We start from the raw sequence: 19,367 nt of genomic DNA, 5'->3' as shown, positions 1-19,367 counted from the left end.
TGAAACCACAATGTGGGATAAAGTTTCCATCTCAGTTTTGAAGCAGATGTTGGAGAAAAGCATGGCCAAACCACAATGAAGCTCTTCAAGTTTCTCTGCAAAATGGTACAAATCAATTTTTCTTACTTTTTTTGGCCAAAGCCGGTTGCCAAAGGTGGCCAGGTTCAGCTCAGTAGGCGTGGAAGTCTTCTCCCTCAGTGAAGCACTGCAAGTCCTGTGGCAATGGTTGGGATTTATTAATTATTTTCCAGGGAGCATAGTGAATAAATTATAAATTTGTCAGTTGACTTGAACAAGAGTAACGTTATTTTTTGGAGTCTTCCTATCCAAGGGCATAGCATTTATTTTCAATTTGTTCAAATCCACTTTGTGTGTCTTGGGAAGTTTTCTTACTTATGTAGCAAAACAACAACAACAACAACAACAACAACAACAACAAAAATGCTTTTGTTACATATACTGTTTAGATAACTTCTCATTATTATTATTGTTATTATTATTATTATTATTATTATTTTGTTTTTTTGAGACAGAGTTTCACTCTTGTTACCCAGGCTGGAGTGCAATGGCATGATCTCGGCTCACTGAAACCTCTGCCTCCTGGGTTTAAGTAATTCTCCTGACTCAGCCTCCCGAGTAGCTGGGACTACAGGCTGTGCCACCATGCCCACCTAATTTTTGTATTTTTAGTAGAGATGGGTTTTTACCATGTTGACCAGGATGATCTTGATCTCTTGACCTCGTGATCCACCCGCCTCAGCCTCCCAAAGTGCTGGGATTATAGGCATGAGCCACTGCACCTGGCCTCCTTTTTATTATGTCAGATAGAACTTATGATTGTCTTTTGAATTTAAACCATTTTTATTTTATTGTTTTTATTAACTTTTTAATTGCAGCAGATTTTTTATAAACAACAAGCAGTGTGAGAGGCAATATAAAATGTGCAAATAAGTAAATATGTGTTCATGTTCTTAAGCAGCTCATAATTACAAAAGCCATAAGATATATCTAGTTAGTGACACTTTTAATACTACTTAAAATAGTAGGTAACAAATATATAAAATGGTTTGACTATGAATGTGATTGATTTAGACATATGTTCCTCTGTGGAGCAATGTATTTAATTGAGCTAAGTAGATTAACAGTGTGTGGCTCTTTATTATTCCCTAAATACCTCTCATGAACTACAAAATAGTATTCAATAATATAAATACATATGTGAAAAAACATTTTTCTGACCAGTGGCATACTTACAGAGTTTTAAATAAATATGGGATATGTACAGGATGCTGTGGAACAATAAAAATTTGATTAAATTATTTTGTCATCAAGGCTAAAGTTTAGTGCTAAATATTTTATTTTAAATTATCTGAAGATAAGAATTTAATAATATTGGACACTGTTAGAGTAGATCTCAATCATTGGCACTAAAATACTTACCTCTGTCTGCTGAACTCTGAAATCTTACCAATATTACTTTTCTTGTAAGGTACAGCTTAGGGAAGATTGGCCCCATTGCCATGCAAAGAGAGGTAAAGTGAGATTCTACTCAAAGCAACCTTGAATTTGAAACTGGGTCTTCCACTGTTTCAAAGCTGAACTGTAGGTCCAAATGTGTACATATTTGGACATCATTATCTTCATCAGAATCCTCAGGCATGTGTCCTCAAGGGCTTGTGTGTCGGCAGTACTCAGCATAAAGTTATTTCTCATTATGGCAAATTATAATTAATTTGCCAGTATATAATTCATTATCAAGATAAAGTTATTTATCATTATGGCAAGGACAAATTTAGAAGACTTACTAAATTTACTTCTTTGTTTCCCCAGCTGGAAACAGTCAATAGCTACTGATATCACCAGTGTGATACCTTGGCTGAATACCTTGGCTGTGTTAACTGCTTTGACTCAACATGCAGCAGAGGTATTAGTGTACCGCACCTCGAGATGCTGAAATATGGCTGAAGTCCAGGGTCACTGGCCCAGGCCATCCACTGAGGTCATCCCATGCGGCATCAGCCACTGGTTCCGATGAACCCACCATCACTACACTTCTCATCAATCACCAGTCACTAGACTGAGAATTGTGTGAAAGCTGGGATCCTATTTTACTCACCTCTGTGATCATGGTTCTTAGCTAAGGGCCCAGCACAGAGAGGCCTCTCAGCAGTGTTCATCCATGACTGAATAAAATTGATTAGAAACCTCCGACTCTTTCACCTACATTTCTGTCCCCTATGTCTTGTAAGGATGCTCTTTCTCTCAGAATGCTGCAAATCCCCTTCCCTAAAGAGGCGCCTGCCCTACACCATCGCAGCCCCAGGATCCTCTCCTGTGGGAGCTTGAAGGAAGACAAGACAGTTCTGAATTTTTTTTGTTTTTGGAGGTGGAGTGTCGCTCTAGTTACCCAGGCTGGAGTGCAATGGCATGATCTCAGCTCACTGCAACCTCTGCCTCCTGGGTTCAAGCAATTCTCCTGCCTCAGCCTCCTGAGTAGCTGGGATTACAGGCACACACCACAATACCCAGCTAATTTTTTTGTATTTTCAGTAGAAATGGTCTACCATTTCATGTTGACCAGGATAGTCTCAATCTCTTGATCTTGTGATCCACCCACCTCGGCCTCACAAAGTGCTCAGATTATAGGCGTGAGCCACTGCACCCAGCCAATCTGAAAATGTTCTCTTACACCTCCCCCTGTCATTAGGAGCAATGTCCTCTGACATACCCTCCCATCTTCCAGGCTGCCACAACACCTCAGTTGGGTAGAACTACCGTATCTTGTTGAAATGATCTGTGTGTGTTCTTCCACTCACTGGCTTGTGTTTTTTTAGAGACATTAAATACCTGAATCACAAGTGCTTAGCCAATATAAAGAAAAGTAAATAATAAATATTTATGGGAAACTTCCCTCAACTGAAGATGCAGAAGAATAGTATAAGTATCACTGTTTCATATACAAGCAAGGGACACTTACTCTGGCACCTGACCTAGGACAGAGCTGTTTGATTAAGAATGAACATCTCCAACCTTTCTCCAAGCACGGTTATTCCCTCTAACCCACACTGACCTGAAGAGCATCCACTGCTACGGCAGCCCCGAGGTCGAGGCTCCTGGGTCTGGGGTGGGGGCTCACGGTCACATCCTCCCGCTCCTGGAGTTGAAGCTGCCCCTCACTATAAACCAGCTCTGATCTACCCTATGCCTCTCTGGCCAGAGGCAGGAGATTCCCGTGGAGTAAGTTTCCCAGTCCCCACTGCTCAGCTCATGCTGCTCCTTGAGAATTTAAATGATCACAGGCAATGCCCATTTCCCTTCAGGCTTCTGTCCCAGTTTTCCCTTATTCTCCCATTCTTTGGTTTTCATCTACCAATGGCTTGTCCTTTGGGGATTATTCTCATCCCCTAAACCTGCTGAGTTTCTTTATTCCACCTGTTCCCTGATCTCTGGGATTCCAGTGTGTAGACTCAGCTCAGCCTTCTGCAGGAGACACACAGAGTCAGGTCTCAGCTGAAGGTCCCAGGCAGTATTGAAAACCATCTCAATTCCTCAGAGATGCAGAGAAAACAGAGCAGGAAGTGACCTCGGAGAGGTACAAAACGCCCCTACCTTGCCGATGAGGAACCTGAAGCCCAGAAAGACTGAGACTCTCCCAGGCTCCCTCCTTCACCACTTGGTGGCAGCAGATCCCACACAAGCCTTGGCCTCAGCCTCCCTGTGCAGAGCAGGTAACTCACCCTCCAGAAGCTCACTGCTGCCTTTCAGAAACTTTAGATGAAAAACAGCAATGTCCACTGTGATAACAAAAAGAGTAAAAGCCCCTTTCTTTGGACAAACTCTTTATCACAGTTCTATAGTCCTGGTGTTTATACTCAGCTGTCATTCACTAGCTGCTAGATTGGGGCAGGGAGCACGTAGGATTAAATAGCGTTTCACACAACCCTGCTTTCCCGGCCTGGGCTCTCAGCTCCTCCATTCTTCTTCAAAAACTTTCTTCTGCTCTAACTGCTGGAGAGTCCAGGTCCTCATGTGAGTCATTTCTCCATGAAGATCCCTGTTATTTTCTTCCTCTCCTGGAGATAGAGAGGGCAGAGATTTGTTCTGGGACTCCATAGTCTTAGGTTTTCTCCTAAGCCAGCCAGGGTAGCTGAAAGGAATCATGACTGCGAGAGGTCAGGACAGTGAAGAGGAGCACGGGCTCACAAGGACAGCCCCTCGTGGAGATGGTCAGGACCACGACACCAGCAATATCTGACCAATTCTGCTGGGATGATGCAACAAGGATTAAGTGGAGGATGCCGCCATGAGGAGAAAGGGGAAGAACCAAAAGAGTGGGGGAAGAAGAAAAATAAAATGTTTTCAATAATGATAGAAAAATATGCAGAGCCCAGAGACAAAGCCCCCTGTCACAGAGGGTTATTTCCAGGCTGAGGAGCCCAATCAAGAAATTCCTGCTGGACTTTGCTCAGCCCCATTTCAAAATGGTTTTGGATCAGTGACTTTGTTCCCTCCACTTTCCCTCTTTTTTGAACAAGAATCACTAGCGTCGTTACTCTGTGACTGTCCCACCAGTGCACATTGAGGACAGATAAGCTGTTTGTTCAGTTTCACAGGTCAACAGAGGTAAGGGAATTATATCAAGGATCTGTATTTGGGCCAGGCACGGTGGTTCATGCCTGTAATCCTAGCACTTTGAGAGGCCTAGGGGGATGGATCCCCTGAGGTCAGGAGTTTCAGACTAGCCTGGTTAACAGGGCAAAACCCCTTCTCTACTAAAAATACAAAACAATTAGCTGAATCCAGTGGTGCATGCCTGTAATCTCAGCTACTCAAGAGGCTGAGGCAGGAGAATCGCTTGAACCCAGGAGGCAGAACTTGCAGTAAGCCAAGATCACACCCCTGCACTCCAGCATGGGTCACAGACCAAGACTCACTTTCAAAAAAAAAAAAACAAAAAAGAATCCGTACTTAATGGACACCCTCAGAAGCCTCATTCACACTTGGTGTAGATGATTTAAATGAGATTTTAAACTTTTGATCAGATTAGAGCTACATGACATTTTTCACTTTGAACTAATGCATTCATAACACGAAACTTGGAAACCTTAGGTGAAAGGGTGAATGTATTTTGCATCTGTGAGGGATGTGAATGTCTGGGGAATAGAAGTTAAACTGTGATAGGTAGAATTTCTAAAATGGTCTCCAAACATGCTGTACCCTTATCTCTGGAACCTGTTAAACTGATAAGACATTCCTGTGATTACATTGTTACATGGCAGTCATATGACTTTAAGGAGTGATATGGTTTGGCTCTGTGTCCCCACCGAAATCTCATGTTGAATTGTAATCCTGAGTGTTAGAGGTGGGACCTGGCAGGAGGTTATTGGATCATGGGGAAGGTTTCTAATGGCTCAGCACCATCCCCCAAGTGCCATTGCATGAGAGTTTCCATGAGATCTAGTTGCTTAAAAGTATGTAGCACTTCCCCCCGCTCCTCTCTCTCTCTCTCCCATTGGCCATGTGAAGATCGTGCCTGCTTCCACTTCCACTATGATTGTAAGTTTCCTGAGGCCTCCCCAGAAGCAGAAGCCTGCACAGCCCACAGAACCATGATCTGATTAAACTTCTTTCTTTATAAATCACCCAGGTCATTAATTATACACTGCAAGAACAGACTAATACAAAGGCTGTGCTTTCCTGAGTGCACCAGATCTAATCACATCACTCCCTCAGTGTCAGAGATTTCTCTAGTGGGTAGGAAAAGAAAAAGTCAGAGAGAGGATAGGAGCTGCAGAAGAATTCCATGGGCTGTTGTTGGTTGGAAGATGGGAAAAGTGAGAAAGAATGCAGGTGGCCTCTGGAGTCAGGGTGTCTCCTGGCTGAGAGCCAGGAGCACTGAAAAAGGGATCTCAGTCCTCCACCCACAAGAAGAGGAATTCTGCCGATACATCTGTAGTAAACTTGGAAGAGTAGCCTGATCTCTGGATGAAAAACACAAGGCAGCCCATAACTGGATTTCAGCCTCCTAAGACCCTGATCAGAGAACCCAATCTTTCCTGATTTCTGTGGTTTCAAACCACTAACTTGTTATAATGCGTTAATAGGTAGCAACAGAAAACTAGTTACAGGTGCCTATCTGTACTCTTTTTATATTTTCACATACATGTATGCTAATCCCTATAGGCACAAAAAAGAAAAAAAAAAAGCAAGGGACTACATTAAAATGTTATACTTACCTTTGTGGGAGCACTGTAAGGGCTGTTCCAGAGCCCGTGCAACTAGAAGAAGATAATGAAGGGCATTTCAGGCAGGTGAGAAGTGTCTTTTCCATGTTACCAATCCAAATTCTGAAAGAAAAAAAGATGGTAAAATATTTAACTCCCAGCCAGGTGTGGTGGCTCATGCATGTAATTCCAGTATTTTGGGAGGCTAAGGTGCGTGGATCACCTGAGGTTTGTAGTTGGAGAGCAGCCTGACCAACATGGAGAAACTCTTTGTCTACTAAAAATACAAAATTAGCTGGGCGTGGTGCTGCATGCCTATAATCCCAGCCAACTCGAAAGGCTGAGGCACAAGAATCACTTGCACCCTAGAGGTAGAAGTTGCAGTTAGCTGAGATTGCACATAGCACTCCAGCATGAAGGCTCATGCCTCTAATCCCAACACTTTGGGAGGCTGAGGAGGGCAGATCACCTGAGGTTGGGAGTTCAAGACCAGCCTTACCGACATGGAGAAACCCTGTCTCCACTAAAAATAGAAAATTAGCTTGGCATGGTGCTGCATGCCTGTAATCCCAGGTACTCAGGAGGCTGAGGCAGGAGCATTGCTTGAACCCAGGAGGCAGAGGTTGCAGTGAGCTGAGATCATGCCATTGCACTCCAGCCAGCACAACAAGAGTGAAACTCCGGCTCAAAAACAAACAAACGTAACTCTGCATAACATTATCTGCAAATTCATCATCTACATTTCTAATAGAAGGATTTTTTTTTTTTTTTAGCGCTTTCACTTGTGCCCACTGGACAAGGTTTGATTGCAACTATCTGCTACCAGCATAGACGAACCAATTCAAGGAGAGCAATAAATGGGACTAACTACTAAGTTCCCATAAAGAAAGTCCTTAAGAATAAAATATTTCCTCTAGTTGACACAAGATTAAGACAATGGTCCATTACATAAGATCCCAATCTAATAAAAGCTGAAATGTAATGTTGTCTGTTTCCCAAATTTTAATTTTGTTCAGGCTCTGTCATGGTGACCAGGGATTGGAAAATGACTGCAAAGAGCCTCTGGGGAATCTGGGGAGGGAAGAAAGGTAGTCTGTATTCTAAGAGGGGACTGAGGCGATGGCTACAAAATTCTACATATCTACGGAAATTATTCAATTCTACATTTGTGATTACTGACTTTCATTACAAGTAACTTGTTCAATAAAATTTCTGGTTTCTACTCCAACCTGCAAGGAGCCAGGAGGTCACCACTTGTCCTTACAACAAGAAAAAAGCTGAACAAACTGAAAATTATCAAATCTTATTAGCGGGCCTAGAAGAGAGGTCTCAGGGCAAATTGCCATGCTGAAAACAAGACAGACAGGCAAATACAGGGAACAGAAGTTGCTGAAGCCAGCACTTAAATGGTACTGACAGATTACTAGAAGCTGAGGGTGGCCTGCCTTGAGTATTCAAAACTCCTTGGGGCCCAGATTTAGTGGGGATCTCACATTTTTCTAAGTTTTATCACCTGGAGCCCAACCAGGTTCTCATAGTAAAGATCAGAAGAAAAATGCCCACAGAACTGACACTGCCGACTTCAGCACTAATTATAAAGCTACAGTAACCAAACAGTGTGGAAATTGGTGAAGAAAGAAAAAAAGCAGACAAATAGGTCACTAGAAAAGAATACAGAGCTCAGAAATAGACCAACCTTTGAGAAAGGCACAAAGGCAATTTAACAGGCAAAGGATAGTCTTTTCAACAAATGGTGCTAGAATGACTAGATATCCACATGTAAAAAATAAATAAATCTAGACACAGATTTTACACCTTTCACAAAATGGATCTTACACTTCAATGCAAGGTACAAAACTGTAAGACTCCTAGAGGATAACATAGGGGAACATCTAGGTGACCTTGGGCATAGTGATGACTTCTCAGATACAATGTCAAAAGCACAACCCAGGAAAAAAATTGATCAGTTGGACTTCATTAAAATTAAAAACTTCTGCTCTGGGAAAGGCATTGTTAAGAAAATGAATAAACAAGTGATAAACTGGGAAAAAAATATTGGCAAAATACAGCTCTGATGAAAGACTGGTGTCCAAAATACATAAAGGACTCTTAAAACTCAATAATAATAAAGCAAACAACCCAATTTAAAAATGGGCAGAAGATCTGGATACTCCACCAGAAAAGACATATGGATGGCATATGAAAAAGATGCTCAAAATCATGTGTCACTAGGAAATTGCATATTAAACCAAAGAGATGCCACTACACTATAATATATACCTAATAGAATGGCTCAAATCCAAACAAGTGACAATACCAAAGGCTGCCAAAGTTGCAGAGCAGCGGGAACTCTCATTCACTGCTAGTGGAAATGCAAAATGCTAGTCACTTTGGAAAACAGTTTGGCAGGTGTTTTTGTTTTGTTTTGTTTTGTTTTTGTTTTTGTTTTTTGCAAAGCTAAAAATAGCCTTGCCACATAATCCTGCAAATAGCAGTTTTAGGTATTTACCACAGTAATGTGAAAACATGTTCACTCAAAAACTTGCATCCAGGTATTTACAACAGTTTTCTCATACTTGTCAAAAACTGGAAATAACCAAAATGTCCTTTACTAAGTTAATGGCTAAACAAACTGTGGTATATCTGTGCAACAGAATATGATTCCGTTATAAAAAAAAATGAGCTATCAGGCCATGAAAAGACATGGAGGAACTTTAAATACATAATGCTAGGAAGAAACTAGTATAAAAACTCTACACACTGTATGATTCCAACACTAGGACATTCCAGGAGAGTCAAAATGGTAGAGATAGTGAAATGATCAGTGATTGCCAAACGTGGAGGAGGGATGAATTGGTTGAACACAAGGAGGTTTTCAGTAGTGAAACTCTTCTGTGTGATACTGTACTGAGGATTCATGACACTAGGTAATTGTGAAAACCCACAGAACTATAAAACACAAAGAATGAACCCTAACGTAAACTATGGAGTTTAGTTAATAATAACATACCAATATTGGTTGATCAATTGTAAACATCTATCACACTAATGCAAGATACTAATGATAGAGGAAATTGTGTTCTAGAGGACAAGAGAGAATAGGGGAATTCCCTGTGCTATCAGCTCAATTTATCTGTAAAACTAAAAGTACTCTAAAAAATAATATCTATTAAATTTTATTAAAATTCTGACATGACAGCCTCAAATCAAAATGTTGGTGGCATCCTGTTACTGTGTGGTTAATAATGGGCATTGGGGTGGATCAACCTGGAGTCAGAACGGTCAGAGATAGCAATGCCTGTGCCTTCAACCTCTGGCTCTGTGGGTGTCCCTGGAATCCAGAGAGCAGATCAGTTGGCTTGAGACAGCCTCAGTGCTCCAGATAGTGCAGGCTTCTGGTAAGGACAGGGAAAAATCATCTCAGGGCAGTAATATGGCTGATATAGATTTTATTTTGGACGTGGGTGAATCTTGAAGTCTAAAAAGTATTTAACTTAGAAGACAGATACTCTCTGTTCATGATGTTAAGAACAAATTTAGAATTGTTGTTAAACTTACATCTTTATTTCCCTAGCTGGCCAGGACCTCATCAGTAGCTACTGATGTCACTAGTGTCCTCTGATCACCTTGGCAGTGATAACTGTTTTGACCCAACAGAAAACTGAGGTGTTGCTTGTACCTAAGATGCTGACACCTGGCAGAAATCCAGGGTCACTGTCCCAGAGCAAGCCAGCCAGCTGTTGATTAACAACCAGAAGGCGGACCCGGTCATCCACTGAGGTCATCTCCATGCAGCATGAGCCACTTGCTCTAATGAAGCCACCATCACTACATTTCTTATAACTTGCTATTCACTAGACTGAGAGTTCTGTGAAAGCTGAGATCATATCTACTCATCTCTGTGTTCATGATTCCCAGCTTAGGGTCTGGCACTAAGGAAGGTCTCAGCAGTGTTCACTGAAGATAGGATAAAACTGACTATAGATATCCAATCCAATCACCAACAATCCTCTCCAAAATGTCCTACCAGGGATGCTATAATTTCTCCCAAGATGCAGCAAGCCCCCTTCCTACACCTGTAGACCCCTGCTCTACACCAGTCACATCCCAGGATCTTCTGCGGGACACTGGAGGAAAAACGGGACTACTCTGAAGAATTCCTCTTATGGTTCCCCTTGTCATTAGGAGCAATGTCTTCACCTACACTCCCATCCTCTGGGCTGCCATGACACACCACTTTCAGAGAACTACTATATTTTCTTGAAATCATGTCATTGTGTTCTTTCTCTCATGAGCTTGAGTTGCTTGGGGAAACACTACTATTTGAACCCCAAGTACACCCAGTAAATACTCATATCATATAGAGACCTTCCTCAACTGAAAGTGCAGAGGAATAGTGTAAGTATCACTGCTTCATATACTGGCAAGAAATACTTACTCTGGCACCTGACCTAGGGCAGAGCTGTTTAATGTAAGAATAGACATCTCCAACCCTTCTCCAAGCATGGTTCTTCTCTAACCTACACTGACCTGAACAGCATCCACTGCTATGGCAGCCCCGAGGTCGAGGCTCCTAGGTCTGGGGTGGGGCTCAGGGTCAAATCCTCCCCCTCTTGGAGTTGGTGCTGCCTCTCACTATAAACCAGCTCTGATCCCCCCTTTGGCTCTTCCTTACCAGGGTCATTAAGTGTCCTGTGGATTAAGTGTCTTGCCCAGTTCCCGCTGCTCAGCTTGCGCTGCCCCTCGACTGGTTGAATGATCACAGGCCCATTGCCCATTCCCCTGAGGCTTCTGGCCCAGTTTGTCCTTATTCTCCCCTGCTTTGTTTCTCACCTGTTCTAGCGCTGACTTGTCCTTTACAGGTTCTTCTCTTTACCAAAACCTGCTGACTTTCTTCCATCTGTTCCCTCAGTTCTCAGCTTCCCAGGTGTGAACTCAGCTCAGGCTCTGAAGGAGAAACACAGGGGCCAGAGTCAGGAGTCAGACCCAGAGAGGTCAGAGGCAGGTTAGAGGTCCAGGCAGTGTTAAAGACCATCTCAGTCCCTCAAGGACTCAGAGAAAACTAAGCAGGAAGGGACCTCAGAGAGGTACAATTAGCACCTACTTTACTGATGAGAAAACTCAAGTCCAGAAAGACTAAGACTCTCCCAGGTTCCCTCATCACCCAGTGGCAGCAGATATACCACGAAAGCCTTGGCCTCACCCTCCCTGTGCAAAGCAGGTAACTCATCCTCCAGAAACTTGCTGCTGCCTTTCAGAAAACTTTAGATCAAATACAGCAATTTCACCTTGCAAACAGAGTAAAAGGGTCTTTCCTTGGACAATTCTTTATCATGGTTCTATAGGCCTATTACTTACTCCCAGTCCGTTGTCATTCACTGGCTAGCAGTTTGGGGCAGGGAGCATGTGAGGATTAAACAGTGGTTAACACAACCCTGCCTTCCCAGTCTGGGCGTTCAGCTACTCCATGCTTCCTCAGGGAGTTTCCTCTGCTGTAACTGCTGGAGAGTCCAGGCCCTCATGTGGGTCATTTCTCCATGAAGATCCCTGTTATTTTCTTCCTCTTCTGGAGATAGAGAGGGCAGAGAATGGCTCTGGGTCTCCATAGTCTTAGGTTTTCTCCTAAGCCAGCCAGGGCAGCTGAAAGCAATCATGACTGAGAGAGGTTAGGACAGTGAAGATGATCTCAGAGGAGCACGGGCTCACAAGGACAGCCCCTCGTGGAGACAGTCAGGACCGTGACACGGGCACTATCTGACCAATTCTGCTGGGGGCGATGGACCAAGGATTAAGCAGAGGATGCTGCCATGAGGAGAAAGGGGAAGAACCAAAGGAGTAGGGGAAAATAAGATAGACAATAATGGTTTCAAGAAATGCAGAGCAAAGATCCCAGAAGCAAAGTCCCACAGGATGGAGGGTCAGTCTCAGGCTGTGGATCCTACTTAAGTACCTCCTGCTGGATTTTGCCCAGCTCCATTTCCAAACTATTTTGGATTGGTGACTTTTTTCTCCCTTCCATGTTCCTTCTTTTTGAACTAGAATCACTGTAATTGTTATTCTGTGCCTGTCCCGCCATTCCACATTAGGAGCAGATAAGCAGTTTGTTCAGTTTCACAGGTAGACAGAGGTAAGGCAATTATGTCAATAATCTGTACTTAATGGACACCCTCAGAAGCCTCATTGACACCTGGTGTGGATGTTTTAGATAAGATTTTAAACTTTGGATCTGATGTGGCTTATGTGACATTTTTCATGTTGAACTAATGCTTTAATGACATGAAATTTGGAAACTTTAGAGGAGAGGGTGAATGTATTTTGCAGATGGGGGAATGTGAGTGTCCAACTGTGGTAGATGGAATTTCTGAAATGGTCCCCAAACATGCCATACCCTTGTCTCTGAAGCCTGTTAAGGTGATGAGACACCACTCCTGTGATTATGTTTTTATGTGACAGTTACATGACCTGAAGATGATGAGGTTACCTGCATGAAGTGGATTGAATCACATCACTCCATACATGACAGAGCTTTCTGTGGCTGGTTGGAGAAGATGAAGTCAGAGAAGGAAGGAGCTTGAGAAGGACTCCATGAGTTGTGATTGGTTGAAAGATAGAAAAGACAGGTAAAGAGGAAAGCAGGTGGCATCTGAAGTCAGAGTATCTCCTGGCTGACAGCCAGCACAGAAAAAGGGCCCTCAGTCCCCCACAAACAAGAATAGAAACATTTTCCAATATCTGCAGTGAACTTGGAATAAAAGCTTGAGCTCTAGAGAAAAAGCATAGCTAGCCCATTTCTGGATTTTAGCCTCACATGACCCTGATCAGAAAATCCAGGAAGGAAGGAAAAGAAGGAAAGAAGGGAGGGATAGGGGAACAGATAAACTTACATGAAGATGAGAAGATCCAAGGAAACTTACACCACCGATATTTTCAATTAACAGGAACACGCTAATTAGTTATTAGAGAGACACACTACTATAAATCCATATACTGTTTCCATGGCAGACAATCATTCCTGCTTCTCTGAAACACTTTCTGTCTCCGCCTTGCTGTTTTTAGAGACACTGAGTCTTCCCTTTGGACAAGTTCTGGCACCCACAGGAATGAGATGAGACAGTGAACCCCAGAACACCAGGCCACAATGTTCCCTGCTGCTCCTTGTCCACTCCAGAAGCTGCCCAGCTGCAGGGGAATGTGAGCCTCAGCTCCTGGGTCTGACATCATCCCTTTGCCTTTCTCACTGGGCTTCTCTCCTTGCACTGGCTCCCACTCCCACAGGAACTGGCAGGTGACCACGTGAAAAGAACACAAACAGGCCACGCCCCTTTCTTTCTCCTCTCTATGCCTGCAGTGGTGGGTTCCATGGGGTAGTGATCTGACATTTACTCATTATGGTGCCCCTAGCCCAGAGCAGGGCCTGGCACCTAATAGCCACCATGTGAATGCTCAGTGAAAGAAGGTGACCACCACAAGGTCATGAGGAACCAAGAATTCTACTGTGGCCCATCAATTTTAAGTCCTACACAATTCTAGAATGGGAAATGTGAAAGGCCTTCAAAAGTGGCCACTCTCTGAAACCATTATACTGGCAGCTGAGCCATGTTTCCCCATCCTGGAAACATCTAGAGGGCACCGCCTAAATCCAGACACATCTCCCCACACAGGACAGTTCAGGAGCCTTAGCCTGGGAAATGTGGTGGACAGGGAGAGGGGAATCATGAAAGTTGAAGAGGTAAAAGCAGGTGAAAGGGAACAGCAAGGTGGAAACAGAGAGAGAGATGGGGATGGAGACTGGGGGATGAGAGGGGAAGAGAGAGGAGAGGGACGCAGATCCAGCCACTGAGGAAAAGGCCTGAAGAGAACACTGTCCTCTCCTGAAGTCAAATAACTTCCACCTGACCACGCACTGCAGCTCGTGGGTGGCACATGTGGGTCATGCTGCAATGTTTAGGGCCTATGGAATCTTCCCTTCTCATCTGAATCTTAATGGAGAGAGGACTCTCTGACCCCATCCAGCTGGCAGTGCCTCGTGATTTTTACCTGTTAGATCTGGCAGCTCTTCATGTCAGCCCACACTGCATGAGGCTGCTCTTGGTGAACCGAATGGGGAAGATTCTACATCAGTGCCTCGGAGAGTCCACTGGAAGCCCTGGACAGCAGGAGTCAGTGGTGCCCCAGCATGGAGGCCGAGAGCACACAGCACTGAAGCTCCAGACACCCTCAGGAGGACAGTAAAGGACAATGTGCTGGTGAGAGCCTGGGTCAGCAGGAACCTCCGCCTGGGTCTGAACATGATTGGCCTTCATACGAGCTATGACATAAAAGAGAGAAAGCAAGGTTAACATTAAGATTTGGGGCTTGGGGAACTTGAAGGATGGAACTGCCATTTGTTGAGACTGGGAAGACTGAGAAAGGAGCAGATTGAAAGGCGGTGAGGAACTAGAATTGGCTGGGTTTCTGTCATATGCAATCAACAGTCCTGACCAGCCTGGGCAACATAGTAAGACCCTGTCTCTGAAAATAAAAAGTTAGCCAAGCATGGTGGTGCACACGTGCAATCTCAGCTACTCGGGAGGCTGAAGTAGGGAGATTCCTGAGTAGCCAGAGAAGTTTTCACAAAATAAGTAATATTTGGAGCAGATCTTAGTGAACAGGAATTCCATTCTTTCTGTTAGGAAATTAAGAGAGTGTGGGTGTGGTTAGTTAATGATGATTGAACTATCTTTGGAATCTCATCCACTGGTCTATCTGGTCTATTTATATATGTATATTCTATCTGCAGTCTCACTGAGCTTTGCTAATTTATGTTGCAGTAACAAAAGCCCCAAAATCTTAGCAGCTACACATACAAAGGTCTATTTTCATTGACATTTCCTTTTATGGCAGGTTAACTGTGACTCTATTCTATACAAGCTATTTTATTTGTTAGACAGTGAAAGCTGTGATACTTAGAGAATTGTTGAATGTGGTTCATTCATTCATTTAACAACTATTTATTGAATATCTGTTTCATACCAGGCAAGGTCAGGCACTGAGAATACAGTAGTAAATAAGAAACAATATCTCTAATTTCCACAAGCTTATTTTGAAAATGAGATTAAACACAAAATAATCATAACAATATTACATTCATAAATAATAAATATTTTAAATTAGAAAAATATAAAATTATTAAAACTAAAATAGCCAGGAGTGATGGCTCACACCTGTAATACCAACACTTTGGGATGCCAAGGTGGGAGGATCATTTGAGCCCAGGAGTTTGAAAACAGTCTGGGCACCATAGGAAGACCCTGTATACAAAAAATAAAAACTGAGCCTGGCATGGTGGTGCATGCCTGCAGCTACTTAGAAGGCTGAGGTAGGAGGACTGCTAGAGCCTGAGAGGTCAAAACGGCAATGAGCCATGATCATACCACTGAAACCTTGTCTCAAGAAAGCAAAGAGAAGAAGATATGTTCAAACTATATGCAGGAGAAAAAAGAAGGAAGGAAGGAAGGAAGGAAGGAAGGAAGGAAGGAAGGAAGGAAGGAAGGAAGGAAGGAAGGAAGAAGAAGAAGAAGAAGAAGAAGAAGAAGAAGAAGAAGAAGAAGAAGGAGGAGGAGGAGGAGGAAGAAAGAAGAAGAAGGAGGAGAAGGAAGAGAAGGAGGAGAAGGAGGAGAAGAAGAAAAGAAGAAGAAAAGAAGAAGAAGAAGAAGAAGAAGAAGAAGAAGAAGAAGAAGAAGAAGAAGAAGAAGAAGAAGAAGAAGAAGAAGAAGAAGAAGAAGAAAGAGGGGAGAAAGAAGAAGAAGAAGAAGAAGAAAAAGAAACAATTTCATTGATGTAGTCCTGAAACTATTATGTAGAATACTATTGTCTACATTACATCACGTCAGTCCTTTAATGGCTTAACAATTAGATATGATCCATAAAATTTTCCTGGTAATTAGGTATACTTAAGAACAATTAAGTATAGAGTTACTGCCTTGACAGGAAGATGGTAAAATTTTGTAAAAGACAAATACATAAATAAAATAATAAAACCTGTAGCTCTGTGAGTCTCAAATAACATCTAATTGAAGTCAGTGAACATCCAGCAATCATTCTGAACACATAATTCTCTTAATACATGTTGCCTAAACTCCCAACAGATCTGACTTACCAACACCTGTATGTAGCCAAAAACTGACAATCATTTATAAATTATCACCTATGACTCCATCTTCTCTACCCACTTAAAAACATTTTACATCTTTATTTATGATTTTTTTGTAGAGATGGGATCTCACTATGTTGCTCAGGTTGGTCCAGAAACAGACCCACACTGATTTCATAAATCAGATGATCATACAGCCATCTGATTTATGAAAAAAAGTGCCACACAGTCCAGAAGGACAAGGATGTCCCAGTCAATATATGGTGCTACATTAAACAGTCACATCCATGTATTTTTAGTAGAGATGGCTATTTTTTAGTAGAGTAAAAAGTGAATCATGGCTGGGTGGGGTGGCTCACACCTGTAATCCCAGCACTGTGGGAGGCTGAAGTGGGCAGACTACTTGAGCCCAAGAGTTTGAGACTAACCTGGGAAAATGTTCAATGCCCATCTCTACAAAAAAAAAAAAAAAAAAAAAAAAAAAAAAAATTAGCCAGGCATGGTAGCACATGCCTATGGTCTCAGGTACTCAAGAGGCTAAGGTGGGAGGATCGCTTGATACAGGAGGTGAAAGTTGCAGTGAGCTGAGATTATGCCACCACACTCTAGCCTGGGAAATAGAGTGAAAGTCTGTCTGAAAAAAAAAAAAAAAGCATAAACTAAAATAAAATTGCTATGAGGTTAACACAGAAAAAAATGTGTTCATATTCTTAGGTTAGGCATTGATTAACAGGACACAAAAAGCAGTCACCATAAAGGAAAAGATTGATCAAGTATAATTTCATTAAAATTAAGAAACTCAGGCTGGGTACACTGGCTCATGCCTGTAATCCCTACACTTTGGGAGGCCAAGGCAGGTGTATCACTTGATCCCAGGAATTCCAGACCAGCCTATGTAACATGTTAAAACCCCAATCTCTACTAAAAATACAAAAAGAGCTGAGCATAATGGTGCTCCCCTGAAGATCCCAGCTACTTGGGGGCTCAGGCAGGAGGATCACCAGAGCCTTGGGAGGTCGAGATTGCAATGAGCTGTAATTGTGCCATTGCACTCCAGCCTGGACAACAGAGTGAGATCCTGTCTAAAAAAGAAAAAAAAAAAATAGAGAATCTCCATTCATTTAAAAACACCATTAAAAGAGTGAAAAGGCAAGCTACAGTTTGAAAAAAGAGAAATGCAATACGTATATATCCTAGAAAAGACACATAACCAGAATAAAGTGTTACAAATCAACAGAAAAACAAGCATATCCTGAAAACAGGATACAGAGATTTAACAGGCACTTCACAAAAGAGGACATATAAATGACAGTAAAAAATACTCAACCTCAATACCAGGAAAAGGCAAAATGAAACCACACTGATACATTACTGCACCTCTACTCCAGTGGCAAAATAACTTTCAACTGACAAGCATCAGCAAGGATGTGGGATAAGCAGAATATTCCCTGATAAGTTTTACAACCACTTTGGGAAAATGTTCAACAATATCTGATACCTCTAAAACCAACAATGTGACTCTTACATATATACCCCAATCTAGCAATGTTCTATTTCTTCATCTGTGGTGAATTTTACTTAGTATAAATTTATTACCTGTACTTTTTTTTTTTTTTAGGTTCTCCCTCTGCCATCCAGGCCTGCGTGCACTGGCAAGATCACTGCTCACTGTAATCTCAGCCTCCCAAGCTCTGATAGATCCTCCCATCTCAGCCTCCCAGGTAGCTAGGGACACACCACCACAGACAGCTAATTTTTGTATTTTCAGTAGAGATGGGGTTTTGCCATGTTGCCCAGGCTGGTCTGGAACTCCTGGGCTCCAGTGGTCTGCCCACCTTGGCCTTTCAAAGCGCTGGGATTACACGTGTGATCCACTGCCCCCCGACCACCTGCACATTTCAAATTGTCAACTTCTTCCACAGACTTCTGTAACTTTTCAAAGATTTCTTTGACACAAAGTTCTCAGAAATCTTAAAGCTAGCATTTTAGAATAGAAAACCGAGCTGCTGGTTCACAGGTGAAATTTTACCAATAAAATTTAACAACAAAAGAAAGCTACTAACGCATATCAGCTCAGAACAAAGCTTTAAAACGACCAGCAGATCACTTTAACATCCTCGAGCACTGGGAGTCATTCCTTCGGGTGAACAACACTGTACCCCAAAGAAATGACAGCACTTCAAGAAAAGACTTCCTGTGGAAAGCAGCTTTACCAGCAAAAAAAAAAAAAAAAAAAAAAGGAAAGCGAGGACACCACTCCAAAAGTCTTGCTGAGCTTCGGTGAAAGGACGCCAGGTGAGATCATCTGAGAAGCCCCAAAGACCCGCTCCCGCCAGCGGGATTCTTCCCGGCGCCCCGAGAGGAGGGCTGCGGCGACCGCGGGGAGAGGAACCCGGCGCAGGGACTCCAGCCCGGCGGCCGCCCCGGCCGGCTCGCCCAGCAAACGCTGCAGAGGCCCCCGCGCGCGTCAACCCAGCTGCGCGCCGGGGTCCCGAACTCCCCGCCCGCGGCCTGGCGCGGCGCCCTCACCTCACAAACGCTGGTGGACTTCCCGGCAAACCTTCACTTCCCACAGGCATGGCGGCCGCCACGCCCCGCGCCTCCGCCCTCCGCAGCCCGCCTGCCTGTCCTGCGTTTCCAGAAGCGCTGCACTCACTGAGCGGCTCCCAGCGGCGGCGCCACCCTCCCCTCCCCAGCCCTCCCCTCCCCTCCCCAGCCCTCCCCTCCCCTCCCCAGCCCTCCCCAGCCCGCCCCAGCCCTCCCGAGCCCTCCTCTCCCCTGCCCTTCCCCGCCCCAGCCCCTCCCCCGCCACCGCCCCCACCGCGCTCCTCCCCTCCCCGCCCCAGCCCCTCCCCTGCCCTCCCCTGCCCTCCCTTCCCCACCCCTCCCCTCCCCACCCCTCCCCTCCCCTCCCCAGCCCTCCCCTCCCCTCCCCAGCCCGCCCCTCCCCTCCCCAGCCCGCCCCAGCCCTCCCGAGCCCTCCCCTCCCCTGCCCTTCCCCTCCCCTCCCC

At 43.9% G+C, this 19,367-nt stretch overlaps 1 long non-coding RNA gene across 4 annotated transcripts in view; it reads right to left on the bottom strand.

Annotated features, from left to right (window-relative positions):
* Window positions 1-19,047, bottom strand: part of LOC141585177 (uncharacterized) — a 35,282-nt gene extending 16,235 nt beyond the window's left edge. For all 4 annotated transcript variants that reach the window (XR_012518561.1, XR_012518562.1, XR_012518563.1 and 1 more), the window contains exons 1-6: window positions 18,886-19,047; window positions 14,262-14,532; window positions 11,058-11,171; window positions 6,237-6,347; window positions 1,255-1,289; window positions 127-214 (exon numbers count right to left, since the gene is read on the bottom strand). This is a non-coding gene — a long non-coding RNA (uncharacterized LOC141585177). The remainder of the gene's footprint in view (window positions 1-126; window positions 215-1,254; window positions 1,290-6,236; window positions 6,348-11,057; window positions 11,172-14,261; window positions 14,533-18,885) is intronic.
* Window positions 19,048-19,367: the final 320 nt, after the last annotated feature.

This window comes from Saimiri boliviensis, chromosome 7, assembly GCF_048565385.1.
Source record: "Saimiri boliviensis isolate mSaiBol1 chromosome 7, mSaiBol1.pri, whole genome shotgun sequence".
Lineage (NCBI taxonomy): Eukaryota > Metazoa > Chordata > Mammalia > Primates > Cebidae > Saimiri > Saimiri boliviensis.
The sequence above is the reverse complement of the archived record's forward strand: the minus strand, read 5'-3'. Positions and strand labels throughout refer to the sequence as shown.